Source organism: Bos grunniens, chromosome 6 (assembly GCF_055505025.1).
Source record: "Bos grunniens cultivar Pamir isolate PY7600 chromosome 6, Bosgru_T2T1.0, whole genome shotgun sequence".
In the NCBI taxonomy this organism is placed as follows: domain Eukaryota; kingdom Metazoa; phylum Chordata; class Mammalia; order Artiodactyla; family Bovidae; genus Bos; species Bos grunniens.
The window spans coordinates 106029709-106056504 of NC_141170.1; the positions used below are offsets into that span (position 1 = coordinate 106029709).

At 40.0% G+C, this 26796-nt stretch overlaps 1 protein-coding gene across 50 annotated transcripts in view; it reads left to right on the plus strand.

Moving 5' to 3' along the window:
• ANK2 (ankyrin 2) overlaps nucleotides 1–26796 on the plus strand; it is a 584595-nt gene that overhangs the window by 367192 nt on the left and 190607 nt on the right. The gene's annotated exons all lie outside the window — the stretch shown is intronic.

Below are 26796 nucleotides of genomic sequence, written 5' to 3' on the forward strand. Positions count from 1 at the left end.
AGCGCCCTGCAGCAGTCTCTGTATTATACGCTGAAGGCATACCTGTTACCTATAGGTACACTCAAAGAGCCCAGCAGGGTTTTTTGTCTTTTGTTAAATTTACTAAAATAGCACCAGTCCAGAATTATGAAAGTTTATTTTTGCCTCCTTACCAACTTTTGAAGCCTCAGACATTTGTATCTAGAGCTAATAATACCAGCAAAATAGATAGATCAAAAATGATTGAACATCAGTTTTGCCTATGAAATGATCTGGGCTGCCCTTAGCTGATATACTGCTCATTTATTATCAACTAATTATCCAGATGCTGGCTTCTATTCTTGTCTGCTGTAAGCCTTTTACTCAGGGGGTAACTGATTATTACAACTTGGGATAGAGAAATAAAAGGATAAAGTCAAAATTATGTACCCACTTACCCGTCCCTACCCTGCCATTACTTTTAAAGTATGGATTTGAGTGAGAAGAGTTTGAAACTGTTGGCTTAAATGAGGTGTTTGGATTATTTATTTATCACACCCATTTGCTAAGGACTTTAGATGTTATTATACATTTTGGATATTATTTGATCCCAGGGATGTTGAGATTTTTGTGTTTTCTATAAGATTTTAATACCATGAATAAAAGTGTCTTGTGAACTCCAGTATTCACTATAATGTGCTAAATGTTGTGATGTGTGTGTGTGTGTGTGTGTGTGTGTGCATGACAGAGCTAACTGGGAAATGAATAATCCTGGCTAATTATAAGCTGCTGCTGCTGCTGCTAAGTCGCTTCAGTCGTGTCCGACTCTGTGCGACCCCATACACGGCAGCCCACCAGGCTCCACCATCCCTGAGATTCTCCAGGCAAGAACACTGGAGTGGGTTGCCATTTCCTTCTCCAATGCATGAAAGTGAAAATTGAAAGTGAAGTCGCTCAATCATGTATGACTCTTAGCGACCCCATGGACTGCAGCCCACCAGGCTCCTCCGTCCATGGGATTTTCCAGACAAGAATACTGGAGTGGGTTGCCATTGCCTTCTCCAAATTATAAGCTAGCAGGAGATAAATTTCATTGTCTAGTTCGAAATCATCTGTAGAATGTCATATATATCCTGATATATATACCTGATGTGTATTATACCCAGTTACGTTCAATTTATACTCCCCTGAAGTTAGTAAATCTTTCAAATACAACTTCTCAAAAACTGAATCTGGTGTCTTTTCATAGTCAAACTTGCTCTCCTCCCAAATTCCTACCTGCTGATTTTCTTTTTGTTGTTCAGTTGCTAAGTTATGTCTGACTCTTTGTGACCCCATGAATTGCAGAATGCTAGGCTTCTCTGTCCATCACTATCTCCCTAAGTTTGCTCAAACTCGTCCATTGAGTTGGTGATGCCATCTCATCCTCTGTTACCCTCTTCTCCTTCTGCCTTCAGTCTTTCCCAGCATCAGGGTCTTTCCAAGTGAGTCGCTCTTCCCATCAGGTGGCCAAAGTATTGGAGCTTCAGCGTCAGCATTAGTCCTTTCAATGAATATTCAGGGTTGATTTCCTTTAGGATTGACTGGTTTGATCTCCTTGTTGTCCAAGAGACTCTCAAGAGTTTTCTCTAGCACTACATTTCAAAAGTATCAATTCTTTGGCATTCAGCCTTCTTTATGGTCCAACTCTCGCAAGCGTACATGACTACTGGAAAAACCATAGCTTTGGCTATATGGACCTTTGTCGGCAAAGTGATATCTCTGCTTTTTAGTACACTAAGTTTGTCATAGCTATTCTTCCAAGGAGCATCTTTTAATTTCGTGCTGCAGTCACCGTCCACACTGATTTTGGAGCCCAAAAAAATAAATCTGACACTATTTCCACATTTTCCTCATCTATTTGCTATGAAGTGATTGGACTGGATGCCATGATCTTCGTTTTTTGAATGTTGAGTTTTAAGCCAGCTTTTTCACTCTCCTCTTTCACCTTCATCAAGACGTTCTTTAGTTCCTCTTCACTTTCTGTCATTAAAGTGGTATCCTCTGCATATCTGAAGTTGTTGATATTTCTCCCGGAAATCTTGATTCCAGCTTGTGCTTCCTCCAGCCCAGCATTTTGCATGATGTACTCTGCATATAAGAAGTTAAATAAGCAGGGTGATAATATACAGCCTTGACATACTCCTTTCCCAGTTTTGAACCAGTCTGTTGTTCCATGTTTGGTTCTAACTGTTGCTTCTTATCCTGCATACATGTTTCTCAGGAGGCAGGTCAGGTGGTCTGATATTCCCATTTCTTTAAAAATATTCCACAGTTTGTTGTGATCCACACAGTGAAAGGCTGTTTCACTTTTCATTGAAAAACATAGTCACTTTCCTTACTGATACTTAGTTCCCACAGGTTTCCACCCTTGTCTTCTCCCCTACTCCCGTCCAGCACCCCTTTCCTGGTTCATTTTCCACATCCACAAATGTGCATTAACCCGCAGTATGGTCACTCACCATAGTTGCCGTAGATCCTGCTTAATTAGGTTCTGTCTTCATCTTGTCACTTTGGTCAATCTCTATGCTGTCTTGAGTCATCTTTCTAAAATAAAAACATTTTTATGGTACTCCTCCACCCTCAAACTTTTACGGCTTCCAATGCTTAGATCAGTGTGGTTGTTATATAAAAATTACCTGCAGACTTTTGCAAAGGGTGCAGGGTTTTCCTTGCTCCTCCCAAGACTTTCCACCATAGGAAGTATTGTCACCAACGGCAATATTTCTTGTCCTTTAGGGAAGTATATCTCTTGGCATCAAAAATATTGAGTGCAGCTTGCTTTTAGGAATCAATCTGCTATAACCCTGAGCATCCCTATGTATTCCTTTGGGTGTGACAAGAATGAAAGACACTGAATGCTATTTATTTGGGGAATTTCTCAGGGTAGTGTTTGCAGTGAGCAACCTTGAGGGATTAGGTAGCTCATTCCTTCAGAGAAAACGCAGGCTTCTTCATTCTTAGTTTAAAAGCTGTGAATCCCTGAAGGTTAGTTCTTTTTTTTTTTTTTTTTCCATTTTCTGAATGTTGAGTTTTTGTTTTTTTTTTAAATTTTATTTTATTTTTAAACTTTACATAATTGTATTAGTTTTGCCAAATATCAAAATGAATCCATCACAGGTATACATGTGCTCCCCATCCTGAACCCTCCTCCTTCCTCCCTCCCCATACCATCCCTCTGGGTCGTCCCAGTGCACTAGCCCCAAGCATCCAGTATCGTGCATTGAACCTGGACTGGCATCTCGTTTCATACATGATATTTTACATGTTTCAATGCCATTCTCCCAAATCTTCCCACCCTCTCCCTCTCCCACAGAGTCCATAAGACTGTTCCATACATCAGCGTCACTTTTGCTGTCTTGTACACAGGGTTATTGTTATCATCTTTCTAAATTCCATATATATGCGTTAGTATACTGTATTGGTGTTTTTCCTTCTGGCTTACTTCACTCTGTATAATAGGCTCCAGTTTCAACCCACGGTATGCACAGGTACCCATGGTCCTCTGTGTCCCTTCCTTGGGATTGGGAGGGGACATAGGGAACTGGTGTAGGCAACATGTTGACAGGCAGCCGATTCTTTGCTATGAACTCTGAAGTCAACTGAGCTTCCCTCGTGTCTCAACAGTGAAGAATCCACCTGTAATGCAGGAGCCTCAGGAGATGCAGGTTCAATTCCTGGGTCGGGAAGACCCCCTGCAGTAGGACATGGCAACCTACTCCAGGATTCTTGCTTGGGAAATCCTATGGATAGAGGAGCCTGGCAGGCTACAGGCCATAGGGTCGCAAAGAGTTGGGCATGAGTGATGTGACTTAGCGCGCATGCATGAAGTCCATTGTCTCTCATCTAGGAGACTCGTGTCTTCTTCTAGCATCAGGAAGCAGTAGCAGTTTATCAGTGTAGCTTATAGGTAAGATAAAACAGCAGACCTTACATAGTTCTTGGCACTGACATATGGAATCAAGCCAAACGCCTTTATCCTAGTATATAAGATCTTCACATTTTATGACTCCATTTCTTATCTATTTTATATTTCGTTATGAATTCATTTAATATGTTTCTAGTATTTTTTTGCACAAATAATTTGGGGTTTTCATATATTAAAAAAGCAAGAACATCCAAATTCCTATTGTTGTTGCTGTTCAGTCTCCAAGTCACGTCCGACTCTGTGACCCCATGGGCTACAGCATGCAAGGCTCTGCTGTCCTTTACCGTCTCCTGGAGTTTGCTCAATTTCTTGTGCATTGGGTCGGTGATGCTCTTTACCAATCTCATCTTCTGCTGCCCCCTTCTCCTTTTTCCTCAATCTTTCCCAGCATCAGGGTCTTTTCCAATGAGTCAGCTCTTCATATCAGGTGACAAAAGTATTGTAGCTTCAGCTTCAGTATCAGTCCTTCCAATGAATACTCACGGTTGATTTCCCTTAGGATTGACTGGTTTGATCTCCTTGTAGCTTAAGAGAGTCTCAAGAGTCTTCTCCAGCACCACAATTCAAAAGCATCAATTCTCTGGCACTCAGCCTTCTTTATGGCCCAACTCTCATATCCAAACATGACTATTGAAAAAATACAGCTTTGACTATATGAAATTCCTGTATAGATGTATGAACTTCCTCCAAATTCCTGTATAGACATAGGAACTTCTTCCAAAACTGCCTGTGAGAATGAATATAAATTGTTTGAATATTTTAACATGCTATTTTAGAGTTTTTTCAAGTACATGAAATACGTTCTCCCAATTTTAATACCAATTCATTAACATTCTATATGCTAGTAAAAAGGCATGAAACTGTTTGAAGTATTAGTTCATTTAGATAAAATCATCATAAGTGATGCCGGAAGAGGAACCCAAGGAAAACGACATTAACCTCAGTCAAACCAAGTCCACTTTACCCTAAAATATAAGAAATATCTTAATCATATAAAAGATCTTAGGTCTTTGTTTTTTTTAAAAGAAAAACTCTCAGCAGTAAATGCTCACTTCTTATCTGCTTTATAGAGTTGTGAACCTAACTTCTTGAGTTACCTAGAAAAGTTTTTAGTAGCTTAATATTTTTCTTGTGGCCCAGTGTGCACTAACACATGACTATAAAAGGGAAGAGCATTTGTTTTTGTGAGAAGGCAACAATGTCATGAAATCACACAGAATTTAGATCCCAGACGCTCAAGTTTAAGTTCTATCTCCACTTTCATCAAGTCATTTCAAGTTAGAAAGTGACATTTTTCTAATTTCTAGGACAAGAAAATAATAATACATTCAATTTTACACACTGAGCAGCAATGTGAATTAAATATGAAATATGAAAGGACTTTCTAAGGTGTACATATTCTAACTGCAATTACTGTGTATTATCCACCGAGAACCAGTAAAATTGAAGTTGACCTCCTTGCAAAGTATGAGGTTGATTCTCCTCAGTCACCAGAATTTATCAGGTAATAAAGTAATGCAGAGTTCCAAAGAGTAGCAAGGAGAGATAAGAAAGCCTTCCTCAGCAATCAATGCAAAGAAATAGAGGAAGACAACAGAATGGGAAAGACTAGAGATCTCTTCAAGAAAATCAGAGATACCAAGGGAACATTTCATGCAAAGATGGGCTTGATAAAGGACAGAAAAGGTATGGACCTAACAGAAGCAGAAGATATTAAGAAGAGGTAGCAAAAATACACAGAAGAACTGTACAAAAAATATCTTCATGACCCAGATAATCATGATGGTGTGATCACTCACCTAGAGCCAGACATCCTGGAACGTGAAGTCAAGTGGGCCTTAGAAAGCATCACTACGAACAAAGCTAGTGGAGGTGATAGAATTCCAGTTGAGCTATTCCAAATCCTGAAAGACAATGCTGTGAAAGTGCTGCACTCAATATGCCAGCAAATTTGGAAAACTCAGCAGTGGCCACAGGACTGGAAAAGGTCAGTTTTCATTCCAATCCCAAAGAAAGGCAATGCCAAAGAATGCTCAAACTACTGCACAATTGCCCTCATCTCACATGCTAGTAAAGTAATGCCCAAAATTCTCCAAGCCGGCTTCAGCAGTATGTGAACCGTGAACTTCCAGATGTTCAAGCTGGTTTTAGAAAAGGCAGAGGAACCAGAGATCAAATTGCCAACATCCACTGGATCATTGAAAAAGCAAGAGAGTTCCAGAAAAACATCTACTTCTGCTTTATTGACTATACCAAAGCCTTTGACTATGTGGATCACCACAAACTGTGGAAAATTCTGAAAGAGATGGGAATACCAGACCACCTGACCTGCCTCTTGAGAAATCTATGTGCAGGTCAGGAAGCAACAGTTAGAACTGGACATGGAACAACAGACTGGTTCCAAAGAGAAAAAGGAGTATGTCAAGGCTGTATATTGTCACCCTGCTTATTTAACTTGTATGCAGAGCACATCATGAGAAATGCTGGGCTGGAAGAAGCACAAGTCGGAATCAGGATTGCCAGGAGAAATATCAATAACCTCGGATATGCAGATGACACCACCCTTATGGCAGAAGTGAAGAGGAACTAAAAAGCCTCTTGATGAAAATGAAAGAGGAGAGTGAAAAAGTTGGCTTAAAGCTCAACATTCAGAAAACGAAGATCATGGCATCTGGTCCCATCAGTTCATGGGAAATAGATGGGGAAACAGTGTCAGGCTTTATTTTTTGGGGCTCCAAATTCACTGCAGATGGTGACTGCAGCCATGAAATTAAAAGATGCTTACTCCTTAGAAGGAAAGTTATGACCAACCTAGATAGCATATTCAAAAGCAGAGACATTACTTTGCCAACAAAGGTCCATCTAGTCAAGGCTATGGTTTTTCCTGTGGTCATGTATGGATGTGAGAGTTGGACTGTGAAGAAAGCTGAGTGCCGAAGAATTGATGCTTTTGAACTGTGGTGTTGGAGAAGACTCTTGAGAGTCCCTTGGACTGCAAGGAGATCCAACCAGTCCATTCTGAAGGAGATCAGCCCTGGGATTTCTTTGGAAGGAATGATGCTAAAGCTGAAACTCCAGTACTTTGGCCACCTCATGCGAAGAATTGCCTCATTGCAAAAGACCTTGATACTGGGAGGGATTGGGGGCAGGAGGAGAAGGGGACGACAGAGGATGAGATGGCTGGATGGCATCACTGACTCTATGGACATGAGTTTGAGTGAACTCCGGGAGTTGGTGATGGACAGGGAGGCCTGGTGGGCTGCAATTCATGGGGTCGCAAAGAGTCGGACACGATTGAGCGACTGAACTGAACTGAAAGTAAATATTGTTGTCTGGTGTTGGCTCTTTTTTATTACCATTCAGGAATGTACATCAAGTAGAGATTAGGCAAATGAAGTGAAAAATGCTAACTAATTAGTTACTACATATCAGGCTTTCTGTTGGTGGCCTGATACTTCATCAATCGGCAGAGACAAATGTAAGGGAGACACTCCCCTGAGTTTACAAATACAGGAAGAGTCCATAAGTGGTTAAGTGATGTCCCCAGGGTCACAGAGGTCTGTTCTCTTTCAGCTTTTAATCTTCCTGAGATGTTTGAATCTGCCCTTCCAAATTTGCCATGGTGCTGCCCTTTATTTTAAAGCTCAAATCTTTTTTAATCTAATGTTGCTGGTATAAATGGGACCTTATTCATCCACAGATTAGCATAATATGCAGTTAAAGGAACTTTTAAGTCAAAGAGCACCACCACCAGGATTACTACTAAAACTCAAATAAAATATAGAACAGAAATAATTCCCAAACATCCAGGAGAGCAAAAGAGGCAACTTGTTAGCCAAAGTATTGCTATTTCTAAATATATAAAATCTCAAAGCTAACATTGCATATCTTGCTCATAAGCCTGAGCTTCTGGGGAGCATTATGACATGTAACATAGAAACCAGGACTTTCTGTACCCTGTTGTATTTCTCAATGAAAGGCAATCTGGGCTGCACCAGCTTTCCAAAAATACCATGTGTGTTGGCGTGCTAGATTCCTTAAACTAAAATATGGATGAAATTCCTTTTCTTTATAAAATTGGTCTCATAACTACCATGAAAATTTTGATATTTAATTGAAAAATGCCATTTGGCTTCTACTTTCATTTGAAGGACATGAGGAAAATGCAAAATTTGGCATAAGATAGATTTCTTTAAAAAAAAAAAGAACTGAATTTTCATTTTTCTCTTTTCAAAGAAGTCACAATTTTGTTAACTTTCATTTTTCTTAAAAGATGAAGCTGGTAATGTATTTATTTTTTATCTCTTGTACATTCAGAAAAAGAGAGTAAATCTTGGCTTTGGCTCCCTATTTTTGAAACTCATGTGTACTTATTTTATATTTACTTAGTAATTGTTCATAAGATAATATTGCAAACAAAGTTAACATCTAGATATTAAAAATAGCCTCTATGACCTTTTCATAAGATTTTATAGCCACTTTGTGGCTCAGACCGTAAAGAATCCGCCTGTAATGCAGGAGACCTGTGTTTGATCCCTGGGTTGGGAAGACTCCCTGGAGGCGGGCATGGCAATCCAGTCCAGTATTCTTGGCTGGAGAATCCCCATGGACAGAGGTGTCTGGCGGCTACAGTCTATGGGGTCACAAAGAGTCGAACATGACTGAGCAACTACGCACAGCACATACATCAATGAAAGCCTCTGAAGGTTCAGATACTTTCACCATGTACAAAATTTATTGGTTCCACAGCAATGACTTCAGAATGAAGGATATCACGTATCATTTATTGGACATAATTCTAATTATTACCTTAAAGGTTAACAGTTCTTAAAGCGTTCTGATTTTTGACCTTGACATGTTTACCACTGAAGTGATAAAGTGCTAAATATCAATTACAGCCTACGTTTCATTTCTCAAAAGCAGAGGGCAATGTCGGCGCACCCACAGTGACTTTATCATAAGCTCACATAGTTAGGACTCAGACCACACACCCTTTTTGGAGGCCACATTAAAAATGTGGGTGCTGAAATCCAAATTCTCATTTTAGCCACCTCTCAGCTACCTGACCCTGGGCAATCAGCTTCTCCAGGACTCAACTGTTTTCTCAACATAACATAGTGATCATAGTAACACTGAAGTCATAGGGCTTTTGTGATAATTAAATATGATGTTTGCCAAATGCAAGCATTTTAAAAATATTAGCAAATTATAATCCTTGTTACAGTGTAATATTTTTAGATTGATTCTCAACCTGAGCTTTAGTAAAAGTAGTGCTTGTTCTCATAGGCAGAACATAAAAGGTATTATCATAGCCTGTGTCATCAAATAGGCAAGATCCCATTTAGTAGCAATTTGGTAACAGTTACTGTTTATGTGAATTATTTTAAACTAAAATCTTTTTTGGAACAAAAATCTTTTTTATGAATGTCATTTGGTTCCATCTGGTCAGAACTTCTTTTTTAAAATGCCAAAAACAATTTTTAGCCTTGGACTTTATAAAGATATAAAGAAAAATGAATAGCTGAGAACTGAATTCATAAAATTAATGGAATATCAAAATGAACTACACACAGTTTTCTAACAAGTTAAATGAGGTACAAATATTTGTACAAATAATCTAGGTGTATATCTATGAGTTAATTGTGACACCTCACTTAGAGGAAGCAAAAGGTGGTGCATTTTTCTGGTTCAGGTTAACCTTTTGTTATATAACTTTTTGTATAATAACTTTTGTTATTATTTGTTAACCTTTTGTATAATAACTCTTTTGTTATTGGATTCTGCATCATTCTCTGATTTTCTTCAATACATTAATACTAATTCTTGCTTTATACTGACTAGTGTTGACTCACACTGGATTTGAATGATGTCTCCCAAATAATTTGAGCACTTAGAATTTTTAGTTTCAGAGATAAGTCATTCAATGTAAAGAAATTCCAGTAGAGACTTTTCCTCAGCTACTTCTCCATAGATCTAAAAAGCTTCGTATGTATAACCACACAGATTTACGAAACGTTTGAAATGTAACCCTTCTTTCACTTTAAAACAGCTTTCCCTGGTGGCTCAGATGACAAAGAGTCTGCCTGCAATGCAGGAGACCCGAGTTCGATCTCTGGGTCAGGAAGATCCCCAGGAGAAGGAAATGGCAACCTGCTCCAGTACTCCTGCCTGGAGAATCCCATGGACAGAGGAGTCTGGTGGGCTACAGTCCATGGAGTAGCATAGAGTCAGAGAAGACTGAGCAACTAACACTTTCACACTTTTCATTTAAAAACTCCCAAGGGTAGCTTCCTGCAGATTATTCCTGTGACTGTCTTCTTAAGTACTTTGCTAAGTGATTTAGACTGAACAGAACAATTTATATTCTAAGAATATTCTTCAGTGCTTGCTTTCTATGACTTAAAAGATGTTGATTTTTAAACATACCAAGCAGGCAGTCGCTCATTCCTCCCTAGGTCATCTCAGATTTTACCCTCATAGCAGTCTTTCTGCCAGTCTGAATGCAAGCTTCCCATTTGTTTATCTGTTTATTCAAGCACATATTGTGTGTTTCCTATGTGGCAGGCAGAATTTTGGTGCCATGAAGGGAGAGGCGAAACCCTGCCCTCACGGAGCTTACAGTCTGCCTGAGAGGACAGAGATGGTCACCAAGGGAAAAAGTAAAATATGTGGGAAGAGAGATGGCAGTAGATGACAGAGAGAAAAATACAGCCAGGACAAAGAGAGGGAGGGGGGATGGAGAGCAGCATATTATTGAAGGCAGGATGGTTAGAAGACCTGAAAGAGTTGAACAAGGAAACTCAGCTTTGTTTGGAGGGAGTACATTTTATTTTATTTTTTACTCTTTATTGAAGTGTAATTGCTTTACAGTGTTGTGTTAGTTTCTGCTGTACAGAAAAGGAAACCAGCTCTAAATACTTATATCCCCTCTTTTGGGGGTTTGCTTTAGGTCACCACAGAGCACAGAGTAAACTTCCCCAAGCTCTACAGTAGGTTCTCGTTAGTTATCTACTTTATCCATAGTATCAATAGTGCATATATGTCAATCCCAGGCAGTGCATTTTAAAAGAAGCCTTGGCAGAGAGAAAGCCCCAAAGAAGGAGTGTGCCTGGCATGTTCAAGACCAGTGTAGCTGGAGTAGCATGATGGAGGGGAAGAGAAGGTCAGGGGAGAATCTGAGGCAGCACCAAAGAGCATATAGGCTATTTCAGGAACTTTGGCTTTAATTTGAGAGAAGAGGATTGATTTGAACTGTGGTGTTGGAGAAGACTCTTGAGAGTCCCTTGGACTGCAAGGAGATCCAACCAGTCCATTCTGAAGGAGATCAGCCCTGGGATTTCTTTGGAAGGAATGATGCTAAAGCTGAAACTCCAGTACTTTGGCCACCTCATGCGAAGAGCTGACTCATTGGAAAAGACTCTGATGCTGGGAGGGATTGGGGGCAAAAGGAGAAGGGGACAACAGAGGATGAGATGGCTGGATGGCATCACTGACTCAATGGACGTGGGTCTGAGTGAACTCCGGGAGTTGGTGATGGACAGGGAGGCCTGGCGTGCTGCGATTCATGGGGTCCCAAAGAGTCGGACACGACTGAGCGATTGAACTGAACTGAACTGAATAGCAAAGACAGGGCATAAACTGACTTTATGTTGAAAAGTAGCCCTTAAACTGAAAGGGAGCAAGGGCAGAAGGAGGAAATGCTTTGGAATACTTTATGAAGAAGGAATGTTACTCTTTACACAGAAGCATACATTCAGTTCAGTTCAGTTCAGTCGCTTAGTCGTGTCCGGCTCTTGGCGACCCCATGAATCGCAGCACACCAGGCCTCCCTGTTCATCACCAACTCCCGGAGTCTATTCAAACTCATGTGCACAGAGTTGGTGATACCATCCAGCCATCTCATCCTCTGTCATCCCCTTCTCCTCCTGCCCCCAATCCCTCCCAGAATCAGGGTCTTTTCCAATGAGTCAACTCTTCACATGAGGTGGCCAAAGTATTGGAGTTTCAGCTTTAGCATCAGTCCTTCCAGTGAACACTCAGGACTGATCTCCTTTAGGATGGACTGGTTGGATCTCCTTGCAGTCCAAGGGACTCTCAGGAGTCTTCTCCAACACCACAGTTCAAAAGCATCAATTCTTTGGTGCTCAGCTTTCTTCACAGTCGAACTCTTACATCCATACAATACCACTGGAAAAACCATGGCCTTGACTAGATGAACCTTTGTTTGCAAAGTAATGTCTCTGCTTTTGAATATGCTATCTAGGTTGGTGATAACTTTCCTTCCAAGGAGTAAGCGTCTCTTAATTTCATGGCTGCAATCACCATCTGCAGTGATTTTGGAGCCCCGGAAAATAAAATCTGACACTGTTTCCACTGTTTCCCCATCTATTTGCCATGAAGTGATGGGACCAGATGCCATGATCTTAGTTACACTTCTTTAATACTTTAGGTGAGAGATGAGGTGTTCTGTTCTAAGGCATCAGGCAGGAGAGATATGAGAAGTGGTTGGAGTCTGGATATATTTTTAAGATAGAGCTGATAAATGTTGTTGATGGATTTAATGTAGTCTGAGAGCCAAAGAGAGATGTTGGGGATGAAGATTGGGGCTGTAAGGAGACTAATGAGGGTTGAAGATTTGTTACTGGAGAGGAGAGAGAAGTTGTGAAATAATCATCTCAGAGACTGGAAGAGAGTGATGAAGGGTAACCGAATGGTTGTGTGTGTATGTGCTCATTTGCTAAGTCGTGTCTGAGTCTCTGTGACTCCGTGGACTGTAGCCTACCAGGTTCCTCTGTCTATGGAATTTTCCACTCAAGAATACTGGAGGGGTTGCCATTTCCTTCTGCAGGGGATCTTCCCAACCCAGGGATTAAACCCAAGACTCTCCCGTGTTTCCTGCCTTGGCAGGTGAATTCTTTACCACTGCACCGCCTGCAAAGTGAATGGTTGCCAAGCAGCGAAGTAGAATGAGTGGAAACAACAGGAGTTGGGGATGAAGGTTGGGGTCACAAGGATAGTGGAAGTTAAAAGCTTCATTAACTGAAATGGGAAAGAATGTGATTTTAGCAGGTTTAAGGAAATAATCATAAGTTCAGCTGTGAATATAAGTTCAATTCATCTATTTGATATCCAAAATGTTGAGCATGTAGTTGGGCATATGAGTCTTGGGTTTGGAGGAGAGCTTTTTACCAGAGATACATATTTTGGAGCATTCAGTGTTACAGATGTTATATAAAGCCATGATACCGGACCATGTCACCAAAACAATATGTGAAAATTATGTGAGAAAACTGAAGAGGTCCAAGGACTGAGCCTTGGGACATTCCAACTCTTAGAGGTCAGGAAGATGAGGTGGAGCTGGGAAGGAGAAAGGGGGAAAGTGCCCCGAAAAGTGGGAGAAAACCTGGAGTTGTGGTGTCCAGGAAACCAAGTGAAAGGTTTATTTTCAGGTGGAGAAAAATGTTCTGTAAAACACTGTTCAAATAAGCTGAAGAAGGGAACAAGAGCCTTAGTAAAGTGGTGATAGCTAATGACTTGATTAAAGCTTTCCTGGTTGCCTGGTGGGGTAAACGTCTGACTGGAGTTGATTCAGTCGAAACGGGAAGACCAGATACTACTGCATGGACTCTATAAAGGGAAGGAGAAAACGGAGGAGGCAGCTGGAAGAGGAAGTAGAATCAAGAGAGGCTTTTTAAAAAACAATATGAGATAAATTATAGCATTTTTGTCTCATTAATGGAAAAAATAAGCAGAAGGGGGAGAAGTCAATGAGGCATGAGAGAGAAGAGAGAAATGCTGGATGCTGTCCTAAGGTGGGTAAAAGGGGATGGGGCCTGGTATACACATGGGGATTTGGCCTTTGCTAAGAACAGGGATAGTTCAGGAAAAGGGAAGGGTTTATGGATAAAAAAGCAAGAAGCACTTTGGATGAGGTGCTCGGAGCTGGATGTGGAATGGAAGTTCTTTTCCATTGCTTCTATTTTTTTTTTAGTGAAATCTGAATGAAGGTCATCAGCAGAGAGGAGAGATGGGAGAGAGGCAGTATTGGAGATTGAGGAGAGAGAAGATGTGAAATAATCACCTAGGGGAATGGGAGAAACAGTAACAGAGTATGATTGCCAGGCAGCATGATGAGCAAGCTTGTATGCATGGGTTCTTCTGCAGCCGTATTCAGACGTGGTGTCAGATGGAGAGGTCCATCACCAGGAATGTGGTTCAGCTAAGCATGTGTGGTATAGCTAGAGAAGGCCAAGCCAACTGTGGATACCTGCAATGGAATGAATAAAATTATAAAGATTATGCATGGAATTTAGGCTGCGTGAGGAAAGAAATGGACACAGTGAAGAGGTGAACAAACTCTAGGTGTCAGGGACTGAAGGATTGCTGGATTTGGGTCAGGATATTGGCAAGAGAGTAAATGGTAGCGAACAGATTCAATACTTGAAGTTGAAATCCTGGAGGAAGATTATGTTACTGGGAATGACTGTGGAGAGAGTAGATGAGGTAGAGAGAAGGAAACATTATTGATAGAGAAATCAGGAACCTGACTGTGGTTTTGGAAAAACCACCTTCATATTTGTTGGAAAAAGTGGCAATAAACTAGAAGCTAAAATCTTCAAGAGATGAGGATGGAATCTGAAAGATACAGGCTGATGGCATCTGGAGATTTATGTAAAAGGAGAAGGAAAAATAGTTTTGAAGAGCAGTGAGGAGCAAGAAGCATCAGCACAGCTCCACCAAGTCCAGTGGTTAACTGGGGCATGGGGGATGAATATAATATTATTGAGTGGACTTCAGGGAAGCAGTGGTTTTGTGTTTCAATTAGAACACAAAGGTTAAAAGGAATGTTTAGAGAAGAGATTTAAGGCACTGCTAATAACCACATGCATGTGTTCTAGAAGACCTTGTGTAAGAGTTTCAGAATATGGGAGGTGATCAGAGATGATCAGAAAAAGGGACACGTATGGGGGTTGCATTTGGAGGGAAGAGGATTGACCTGGTGACTGGCATACACAAAGATAAAGGGTATGCTAAGTTTTGTTAAATTTAGTCTATATGGTCCCAACCAGATAGTGATGGTGAGATTGTGAAAGTTGTCTGGAAAAAGATGTGAGGTAGTGGGGGGTCTAACCAGGAGCCCACAGAGCTCTGGAGTCCCGCCTTGATTTTGGCTGTGGAGGGTCAAGAGAGGGAAGATCTTTATCCAAACATATATTCAATAGAGCTGTTCAGATACACACAGCAACCAAACACAGGTGGTTTGTGAAGTGAGATGTATTTAGATGCCATTCTTGCTTAGTCATTTTTCTGCTTGGTTTCTTTCCTTGTGCCATTAAAAATCAGCCAGCCCTTTTGCAGTAGCTGAGCTTTTGCCCACTCCTAGTCTAACAGTCTCTTTCTTTGCTAATCACTAATTCCAGTCTTTTCCCACGTTTCTATAGACATTTTCCAGGCCTTTACCATGCCTGTCTACTCTCGTAATTTTCTCTTTCTCCTTCTCTGTGTGTGTGTTTTGATGATTGTAAAGGAGCAACCCCAAATCCTAGGATCTCTAGTCTTCAAAGTCTTCTCTTAGGGATAAGGAGTAGGAAAGAAAAGGAAACCTTGTTTTCGGATGGTAACTTCTTCGGATTCTTAGAAATGAGGAAAACAGACATGCAGAAGAGAATTCAGCAGCTCCATGTGGTTGTCCATTGAACCGGACATGATCGGGAGCTACCTGTCGGTTGATGAACCTGTGTCTGTACAGGTGTATAACTTGATGTAGGTGATTGATTTTAGTACCACACTGTTTTTTCTTCAGCCTCTTCCCTCAGAAATGAAAGGTCTTCAGGGTAGGATAAAACAGTCTAAAATGCAGATGAATAAGGGCTCATAAGGGCACACCTTGGAAAAGGTAATCCATGGCTCTTCCCTTCTTCTGACTCCCTTCACTGCCACCACCACCACCAAAAAAAGTTACCAACGATACAAAGAAGACAAGTACTTTGTGTAGGGTAGAGGGTGTGGTGGGGACAATCTGATATCAAACCCTGCACCTGATCGTGTATACAAACCCATTGCTGGGGTGAGAGAAGGATGCTACTGCTCTTGGGAAAGAGGTTTATTGGAGAACGTGTGATGTGATATTTCCCTTAAGGAATGAAGGAAGATAGCAAAGTGCCCAAGGGAGGCAGGGGAGAGAAGTAGGGATGGAAGGAAGCAATTTATCAGGGAGATGAGAAAATATTTTCTCATCCAAAGCAACCAAAGAGAAGTTGCTTAAGAGATTTGCTGTTCAAGTTCTCTTTTTTTTTTTTCCCCCAATGGTCTTTCTTTTTTTTTTTTTAATTTTATTTTATTTTTAAACTTTACATAATTGTATTAGTTTTGCCAAATATCAAAATGAATCCGCCACAGGTATACATGTGTTCCCCATCCTGAAAAACTAGCTATGATCTCTATAGCCTTTTTTAATGACTCCTTTTAGTGGGATTTTTATACCTCTAAAGAAGGCACTATATTCTTATTAACCATTTGTATCCAGAGCTAACAATTTAGCAAAACGCAGAAAGGAATGAATGCACAACCCACAAACAGAAAACTTGGAACATTAACAGCACAGGAAAATTAAGGGGTTTAAAAAGAGAAGTCCTTGAAGCATAGCGATCTAAATATGGTTACTGACTTATATGAACCAGCTCACAAAGGATGATTTATAAGCTAAAATTTAAGCTTCAGTGTTGTTCAGTGAAAAGTGTACTTTGCTGGAAGGCCTGGCACACAATAGCTTTCCAATTAATATTCACTAAGTGAATAATTGAATAAATATGGATATTGAGCCATTCTCCTAAATCATTCTGAATCTCATATTACCCAGTCATGAAATGGGAAATAACACCTGTGGTATTAAGTAATACTTTATTGCATGCCGGGTACATGCTCATCACTATGTACTTCATATATGTAACGTTCACAATGTAGTTCTCTTCCTCAAAGCAAGACTACTTTAGGCTAAAACGATATCGGAGAAAACCCACTGTGTTGCACACACTTATTCAGGGGACCAAATTATGGCTGTGTCAGTTGCAGTTGGATAGAAGTTAACAAAAAAGTTGGGCTGGCCACAGTTACTGATTTCACTCAAGCTAGAGTAGCTGGATGGACAAATTCTGGATAAATTCTAACAAGTGTATTCCTTCCAGTATGATCAATATTGTCATTATTCGTTTCAGGTAATTTACAATTCTCTGGGACATAGTAAAGCCTCTAATGCTTATGAAGGTTGTTTTATTTCAATTGGAGGATAATTGCTTTACAATGTTGTGTTGGCTTCTGCTGAACAACAGCCGCCATCAGTCATAATTATATATGCAGGGTCCTCCCTCCTGAGCCTCATTCCCCTCTCCCATCCCACACCTCTAGGCCATCACAGAGCATCAGGCTGAGCTCCTTGTGTTACGTAGCAGCTGCCTCCTACGTGCTTCCTTTTACACATGATAGTGTATGATGTCTCTACTACTTTCTCTGTCAGTCCCACCTCTCTCCTTCCCCTGCTTTGTCCACAAGTCTGTTCCCTATGTCTGCATCTCCATTTCTTCCCTGTAAACAGGTTCATCAGTACTCTTTTTCTAGATTCCACATATATATATGGATTATTATATTTGTTTTTCTCTGACTTCTATAACAGGCTCTAGGTTCATTCACCTCACAACTGACTCAAATTTGTTCCTTTTTATGGCTGAGTACTTCTTATCTTGCCTCCTCAAGCATCTGTTTTACTTTCTAAATGGAACAACCCAAGTTTCATTAGGTTATGTTTACAAACCATCTCTTGAGGCCCTATTTCTTCTACTTAGAGAAGGAGACTATTTTGAGAACCTTGAGAATCTATCTGTATGCTTCAGGTTCAGAAATACTGCATTAAAATTCATGTTCCTTTAAATGGAATCAATCACGAATATGAGAACAAGAAATTGCCTGATGATATTTAATTAAATGTGATTATCCAGATGATCCAGCATATATGTCTATTAACTTTAAGATTGGCACTTGCATGAAAATGCTAAATTAAAAAAGTTCTCAGAGAATTCAGAGATCCTTAAGAGCACATCCAAGAATTTCAGGTTGAGAAAAACCACTTTAAATATTTATCTCAGAGTCTAATTTGCTCTTATACATGTTAATGTTAACCAACTTCAGCCTCATAGAGTGTACTTTTCTTGATTGTATTTCCAAAGGCTAAAGGTGGATGTAATTGTTCCTGACTTGTCTGTGCACCTGTCTCATTCACTGACAAAATGCACAGTTATTGGGTGAATTAAGCAAACTCTTGTTTACCTCTGCATGGCACATACTATTTATTAGCTCATTCATTGTAAGAACATTACTGCAGTGGCCTTCCTCTTGTTCCAGGTACTATGTTAGGTGTAGAGTTTACAAGGTTGAATGGATTTGACTGTTGTTCATGAGAAACCTTGTTTCTCATAGAAGATAAACAGGAAACACAAAATACAATCAATTGTGAAAAGAAACAAATTTTGTGATTGTGTAAAGGATAAACTGACTAAGCCAGTGAGTGCATCTGAGACAAATCTGAAACTGATACCAAATGCAAATTGCAAGAATCATTTTCAGTTCAGTTCAGTTCAGTCGCTCAGTCGTGTCCAACTCTTTGTGACCCCATGAATCGCAGCACTCCAGGCCTCCCTGTCCATCACCAACTCCCGGAGTTCACCCAAACCCATGTCCGTTGAGTCGGTGATGCCATCCAGCCATCCATCCTCTGTCGTCCCCTTCTCCTCCTGCCACCAATCCCTCCCAGAATCAGGGTCTTTTCCAATGAGTCAACTCTTCGCATGAGGTAGCCAAAGTATTGGAGTTTCAGCTTTATCATCAGTCCTTCCAATGAACACCCATGGCTGATCTCCTTCAGAATGGACTGGTTGGATCTCCTTGCAGTCCAAGGGACTCTTGAGTCTTCTCCAACACCACAGTTCAAAAGCATCAATTCTTCAGTGCTCAGCTTTCTTCACAGTCCAACTCTCACATCCATACATAACCACTGGAAAAACTATAGCCTTGAATCATTTTATTATGATGTAAAACAGAGTGATGATGCGGTTCTTAGAGGACTGCTCTAAGCTAACTTGTTGTCTGAGGGTTCCCTCCTCTCTCTTCCCATAATCCTTTAGAGCCCAGTAAGCCAAATTTGGCTTATTTTTAATTAAAATTGTAAAATGGGGGGAGAGATGATTAATTATTAATTCCCTAATAACATTACTAGATTTTTTTATGGGTACCTTGAAATGTAGACTTGGTACCTAGAATGATGCTTGGCATATAATGCATGTACAAAACAGCTTAAATAGTTGAATAACTGATATTCAGTTATTAATTATTGAATTTAAGCCTTCTCTAGTCTATATTCATATAAAACTCTGTGCCAGGTTTAACAGTAGCAGGACACGGTGCAACTGGAATGAACCGTGTGGGACCTTTTAAGAATCTGTTCTCCTGCCTTACTTCCTTCCCTTGGAGATCCTGCTGCTCTTTCCCTCTCTCACTTCAATTTTACCCTTTACCCCTGAATGCATATCCAATTCAGGTTGTCCTACTAGGGGAGTTTTTTCATTTCATTTTTTAAAAAAGAGATTGCTGATTAATTCTGATGTGGACTCCTTCCCCTGCTTCCAATCTTGCTAAATTCAATGTCAGAAGGAGAAGAGCCATGTTTTGAAAGTTTTCTGTCAAGATGAGTTGATTGAAAAGTTAAACGTGATAAATATACAAAGAGAAGACTTCATCTCATGGATACTTTCTTTAAATCATCTGGAAATTATACTCTCATTACTTGTCATTTCAGAACCAAAGAATTTTATTACTATATATAACTTAAAGGATCAACTACACTGAACCTGCTTAACCATCTAAGTTTGGCATGTACATGATACAGCAGTCTAGAACTCACTGTGGAATTCGTTTCTAATTTTGACACATTTAGACATTGTAAGTGTAGAGGCCTGGAGGAAATAATTTTTCTCCTTAACTGCTGACTTATTATCAAAGGCTGAGATATTTTTACTCTAAAAAATACTGAATAATAGTTGATGAGAAACTGAGGTCTAAAGAAAGTGAAATAAAATTATAAAACAGGGCCCATATAGTTTGCTTTTGTCTTGATTATAGAAGTGGAGTGTTGTTTCTAGAATCACCAGGTAGTTCATAACTCATAATGTTCAATTCAGGGTTAAATAAGTTAATGCAATTAAAAGCTTAGAGCCAAGCCTAACACATGAGTATAAATTTGAATAAGTTTTAGTTATTATTTAAATGATTTGCTGCTGACTTTTAATGTTTAAATTGCTTTAAACCATGATATTAGAATAAGTAGCTCAAGTAATTTTCTGTCTTTGAGTGTCATGGTAAGTCAGATGTCTTTCTTTAACACAAGTCAAATACTAAAATAATTTATCATTTCTTATAAAATTAAATTAACCAAAGAAATGAGACCATGTGAAAATGACATTTAAGTTAAGAGAGTTAAAACTGAGAAGTAAAATAGCAGTTCTTTGAATTATTGACAGGATGGCTACTAAGGGACCAGGTTCCCATCTGCTTTTTTTGGTTTCATTAGAATTCTAAAGAATAAAAATGAGGCTTCCCAGGTGGCTAAGTGGTAAAGAATCCACCTACCAATGCTGTAGACAGGGGTTCAACTCCTGGGTTGGGAAGATCTCCTGAAACAGAAAATGGCAACCCACTCCAGTATTCTTGTCTGGGAAATCCCCTGGACAGAGAAACCTGGTGGGGTACAGTCCATGGGGCTGCAAAGAGGTAAACACGTCTGAGTGCCTAAGCACACACACGCTCGCACACACACAGACAGCAGGGCATTAAACACGTGTGTGTGTGTGTGTGTGTGTGTGTGTGTCTAAGCACACAGAATTCAAAACACTTTTTAAAATAATAATTTCTGTTTAAATTAATAATTTTCCCAGCCCAGGTAAACATTATAGGTTAGACCCCAAACATTCAAAACTGGTTTGCACATGCTGTGCTGTGGGCTTTAAAGATGGAGAAAGGGGCCACCAGCCAAGGAATGCAGGTGGCCTCTAGACGCTAGAAAAGGCAAAGAAACTGTTCTACCCTAGAAGCTCTGGAAGGAAAACAGTGCTGCCGACACCATGATTTTAGCCCAGTGAAATTCGATTTGGACATCTGACTTCTGGAATGCCATTTGCTTGTGGTCCATTTCATGAAAGAAAAAATACTCAGTTCAGCTTATCATCCTTCAATCAAATCTCTGTGATAGAAAACAGAAGGAAAGACTTAGGAATATGTGTGAATTTATTACTTTTTGCATCTAACCTACACTTGCATAGTACTTCATAGATTTCAAACAGAAACATACATTATTTTATATTCTCTTTTAAGTAGCTATCTGAAGTAAGCAGAGTGGAAATGTCCCCATTTCATACTAGTGAAGAAACTAAATTATATTGTCAGTAATGGAGAAACAGGACTGGGTTCCTAATGTGTGTGTTGTCTACTATACCACAACCCTTCTTAGAACTCAAAATGTGGATGTCATTTAACTGTGATTCTGCCAGTATTTTCAAAATAAAGAAATCTTGTTTGTGCCAATGTCATTCATTTTATTTACATCACAACACTCATCTAAAATGAAAATTATTTTTGAAATTTTATGAAATTTGTGAAATTTTATTTCATAAATTCAAATAGACATATCATAAAAACCATTTTTCTTTTAGAATGATCTTTGTATCAGCTTTTTAACTTACTTATTGGTCTGAAACAACATTTTGTTTCCCCAAGATGCTCTCATGTTTTGGGTCTTCAAGCTTTTCTTCTAATGTAGAGCAGTGTGCGTGTACACATACACACACAAACACAGGTGCACACTGCATGCACACCCAGTGCAGATGTGTGCACATGTGTTCAGTTCAGTCACTCAGTCATGTCTGACTTTTTGCGACCCCATGGACTGCAGCACGCCAGGCTTCCCTGTCCATCACCAGCTCCCAGAGCTTACTCAAACTCATGTCCATCGAGTTGGTGATGCCATCCAACCATCTCATCGTCTGTTGTCACCTTCTCCTCCCTCCTTCAATCTTTCCCAGCATCAGGGTCTTTTCCAATGAGTCAGTTCTTCACATCAGGTGGCCAAAGTATTGGAGTTTCAGTTTCAGCATCAGTCCTTCCAATGAATATTCAGAGCTGATTTCCTTGAGGATGAGCTGGTTGGATCTCCTTGCAGTCCAAGGGACTCTCAAGAGTCTTCCCTAACACCACAGTTCAAAAGCATCAATTCTTCGGTGCTCAGTTTTCTTTATAGTCCAACTCTCTCATCCATACATGGCTATTGGAAAAACTGTAGACTTGACTAGACGGACCTTTGTGGACAAAGTCTCTGCTTTTTAATATGCTGTCTAGGTTGGTCATAACTTTCCTTCCAAGGAGTAAGCTGCAGTCACCATCTGCAGTGATTTTGGAGCCCAAAGAAATAAAGTCTGCCACCATTTTCACTGTTTCTCCATCTATTTGCCATGACGTGATGGGACCAGATGCCATGATCTTAGTTTCCTGAATGTTGAGCTTTAAGCCAACTTTTTCACTCTCCTCTTTCATCAAGAGGCTCTTTAGTTCTTCTTCACTTTCTGCCACAAGGGTGGTGTCATCTGCATATCTGAGGTTATTGATCTTTCTCCCAGCAGTCTTGATTCCAGCTTGTGCTTCTTCGAGCCCAGCATTTCGCATGATGTACTCTGCATATAAGTTAAATAAGCAGGGTAACAATATATAGCCTTGACATACTCCTTTCCCAATTTGGAACCAGTCTGTTGTTCATGTCCTGTTCTAACTGTTGCTTCTTGACCTGCATACAGATTTCTCAGGAGGCAGGTAAGGTGGTCTGGTATTCTCATCTCTTTAAGAATTTTCCACATGTGTACATGTGTATGTGTATGTAAAGCTTCACCAAAAAAACCCCAAATAATATCAACACTTGCCATCCACAATGTACTCTGTTTTTCGTTCTACTTCATGTTTTGAAATACATTGATTGGCAATCCATTGAATAGATTTTAGATGTACTTGTGCATGATAACCTACCGTTTGAAACACTAGTGTAGAGCTACATTGTTTTAACTTTTTTAAAAGCGTGAGTTTGGAAATCAGATCTAAGTTTGAGTTTTTTCTCTTCCTCTTCTTAACGGTAAGGATCTTTGAGGCAAGTCACTTGGAGTCTTAGGGTTTTAGTATCTTCATCTGTAAAATATTATAATGTGATATAATATATGTAAAGTGTAGAATATAATAATGATATTTATGTCATAAGCTTATCTTTCATTCATTAAGTATTTATTTCTCAGCTCTGATAATATTTTCATTCTACTTGGTCTTGGTAAGATTTTGAAGGACTTTTGCAACTCTTTCTTCTCTCAGGTAACTCACCGTCATGTTTAGTGTCTTTCTCTATCTTTGGGGATTGTACAATAGAAACATTTGATAGGGCTGGAAAGAGGAGAAGGACCAGTGGCCATAAAGGGAGCTACCAGCTAGGGGTGCTAGGTAGGCCTTCCACTATGGTTGAAATGGAGAATAAGAAACAGGCTTTATAAAGTAGTATCTTCAAAGCATTCGTATTCTCACTTTTCCCTATAAATTATCAATGAGTCACTAAATTTCAAGCCCCATTGTAAATATTTTTAAGTTAAAGACTCAGTAAATCCTCATTAAATATTCGTTTGGGAATTAAAAAGAAAGTCTTTAGGATTTGAGAATAACTCACTAACCAAACAAGATTCCTCTTGGATTATCCATAGGTTTATTTACATATTAAATCAGAAATCTTTGGACATCAAAGACCCAGTGTTGTTCATTCGCTCAGTTGTGTCCAACTCTTTGTGACCCCATGGACTGCAGCACGCCAGGCTTCCCTATCCTTCACCATCTCCTAGAGCTCAAACTTATGTCCATTGAGTCAGTGATGCCATCTTGTCTCTCTGTCATCCCCTTCTCCTCCTGCCTTCGGTCTTTCCCATCGTCAGGGTCTTTTCAGATGGTCAGCTCTTCACAACAGGTGACCGAAGTATTGGAGCATCAGTCCTTCTAATGAATATTCAGGATTGATTTCCTCTAGGATTGACTGGTTTGATCTCCTTGCAGTCCAAGGGACTCTCAAGAGCCTTCTCCAGTATCACGGCTCAAAAGCATCTATTCTTCGACATAGTAAAATCAGTTAAACTGACAAAGATGACACATGCTTTACTTTTCCCTGTTTTCATGAAAACTGAATACATTCTTAATTGTGTCACACGGTGAGTACTCTTAGTTTAGAGCAGCCACCGTGAAAGAGATGGGAAAGGTGCAGGTAGATTCTGGATGAGTTTACCGAGTGGGAAGTGGATTAGGAATATGTAAACAGTCATTTTCATTTTGAGTTTGATTTTTTCTTCCCATTATAGGTGATTCCTTTTATCAGTGTTATTTATGCTAATGGCAGAGTAAAACTCTAAATGGTGGTGTTTTATTTACTAAGTTGTGTCTGACTCTTTGTGACCCCTTGGACTCTAACCTACCAAACTCCTCTGTCCATGGGACCTTCCAGGCAAGAATACTGGAGTGGGTTGCTGTTACCTTCTCAAGAGGATATTCCTGACCCAAGCATCTCCTGCTTGGCAGGTGGATTCTTTACCACTGAGCCACTTGGGAAGCTTGAAACAGTAAATAGCATTTCACAATTATTTGTATCTCTATATGTGGGCATTTAGTTCCTTTTGAAAAGAGCTCCTGGTTTAGTGTCTGACACAGGAATCCCATTAAGAGTGGGGTTGGGATGGAGGTTAGGGACCAAGTTTTGCTTTCTCCTTTTATTTGCCTTTTGATGTATCCATTTACCCTCCATCTTTTTCTTTTAATATTTTTTAAGAACTCATATTTATTTGCAGTTGCCTCCTTTCAGATATTTAAATTTTAATGTTATTAAGGAAGGTATATAAGTTATACTTTTCAAACAGATTGAAGAACCTTTAACTCTACATGTAAGATTTGCAAAGTAGAATAGAGAAAGATTTGAAAAAGTCATGGACAAGTATATGCTAGTGCAGAAGCAATTTTCAGTAGTTTAATAATAAATATTTCAGGGCTGTTTGGGGCTGGAAACTATGCCATGGGTCCTCCTTTAGCACCTAGCACCTAGAGCTGATCACTTGGTTGGAACTTAGCAAACACTTGTTGATTAACTGCTAAGTTTGTATTAATTACAGATTTGTCCTAAGATGCAAAACAGTTTAATGGATTTCAATGCTTTTAACATTCAGTTATATTTAGCTGTTCTTGAATCTGTTCTCAACTTTTAGAAATAGGTTAATCTATGCATATTCTATATGTGTCAGAAGTGTAAACAATGGTCAGTGGCTCTATAAAATTTTTATTGACTGTTTTACCTGGGTTTTCATCCACTAGTTTTATATGATCATGGAAAAGCAGTCAATGGGCAAAATATCTCATAAAATCAGTAAGAGAAATGGGGAATAGAGCTTATTGTAAAATTTAATTGTAAATAAAATAGTACAATATTACTTTATATAGGCACTTAATAAAAGTGCTAATCAAAACAGGTAACTCTGTCCTTCGATTAATGTACACATGGTTGTTTCAAAGTAGTGGTAAGATCTTATTTTTTAACTATGTGGAATATTTAGTCATTCTGATGATATTATATAGAAATAGCATTATTCCAAAAGTTGTGTAGATCCAGGTGGTATCTTGCTTGGGATTCACAGGTGTATAAGCCCAATCAGTATTTTGCTCTCAGTAAGCCAGCTCAATGAATATTTTTTGATTGTTTCAAAAGACTCAAGTTCATATTTTTTTGCTTATTCCTTTTTTTCAAGTTCATATTCTTTTATCAACATTAGCTTACATAAAGCCAATATCAAAGAGTTATCAACAGTAGCCTGTTTTGGTTGGTCCGTATTCAGGATGCCGCCACAGGAAAGACATCAGCTGGCGGGTCAGCCTCACAATCCCTGGGTCCAGAAGGAGCCCTGGTCGTGGGCCCTGGTTCCAACAGCCAGGCGAGGGCAGCAAGGAATGTTTGAAAGAGATGTAGGCAGAGATGGCCCTGTTTTAGCAGGCAGTTCTGGGGCTCTGACAACCAGAATCCCAAGTATACCCTGCTTCACCCACAGTCCCCAGAGGAGAAGCAATGCAGGTCCCAGCAGTTCCAGTGACCTGCCCAATGATCACACCCACACATACTAGCAGGCTCAACAGACTCTCCAGTTCCGGGTAGCCGTTGTAGCCACAGTGGTTCCTCCCATGGCGAATGACCCTCCTTTTGTGGACTCAGGGACATTTTGCCACGGTTATTGGAGTCACCTGGACAGTCCAGTGGCTTGAGAAGCCCTGTCTCTGCCACCAGCAGCTGTGGCCCCCTCGAGGGCTCCTCTCCTGCATCCAGCCCTAATCCCCTGCATGCTACAGTGAGCACCATCTACTCTTTCCTCTGCAGCAGGTGGTCCTCACCTCATGGCCTTGCAGCTCCATCATTAGGCCCATGTGGGCCTCCTTTTCTGCCTGGGCCATCCCTGAACTATTTCTAACACTGCTTCCAATGGCTTGGAACCCTGGGCCCCTTCTCTGGGTTCCACAGCTGCTCTGAGACCTCTCTCAGAAGAGCCAGCAGCGCCTCAGGAGGTGGGCATTGGTTTGGGATTAATCCTGAAAGAGAAGGAAGGGGCAGTGATGATATTTACCTCTTTGCCTTTCTGAATCAAAACCATTGGAAATTAGTCTCTGTGAAATTAACAGCTTCAAGCTAATGCAAAAAGAGAGGAAATGAGAGGATCAGAGTCTGTCTGTCC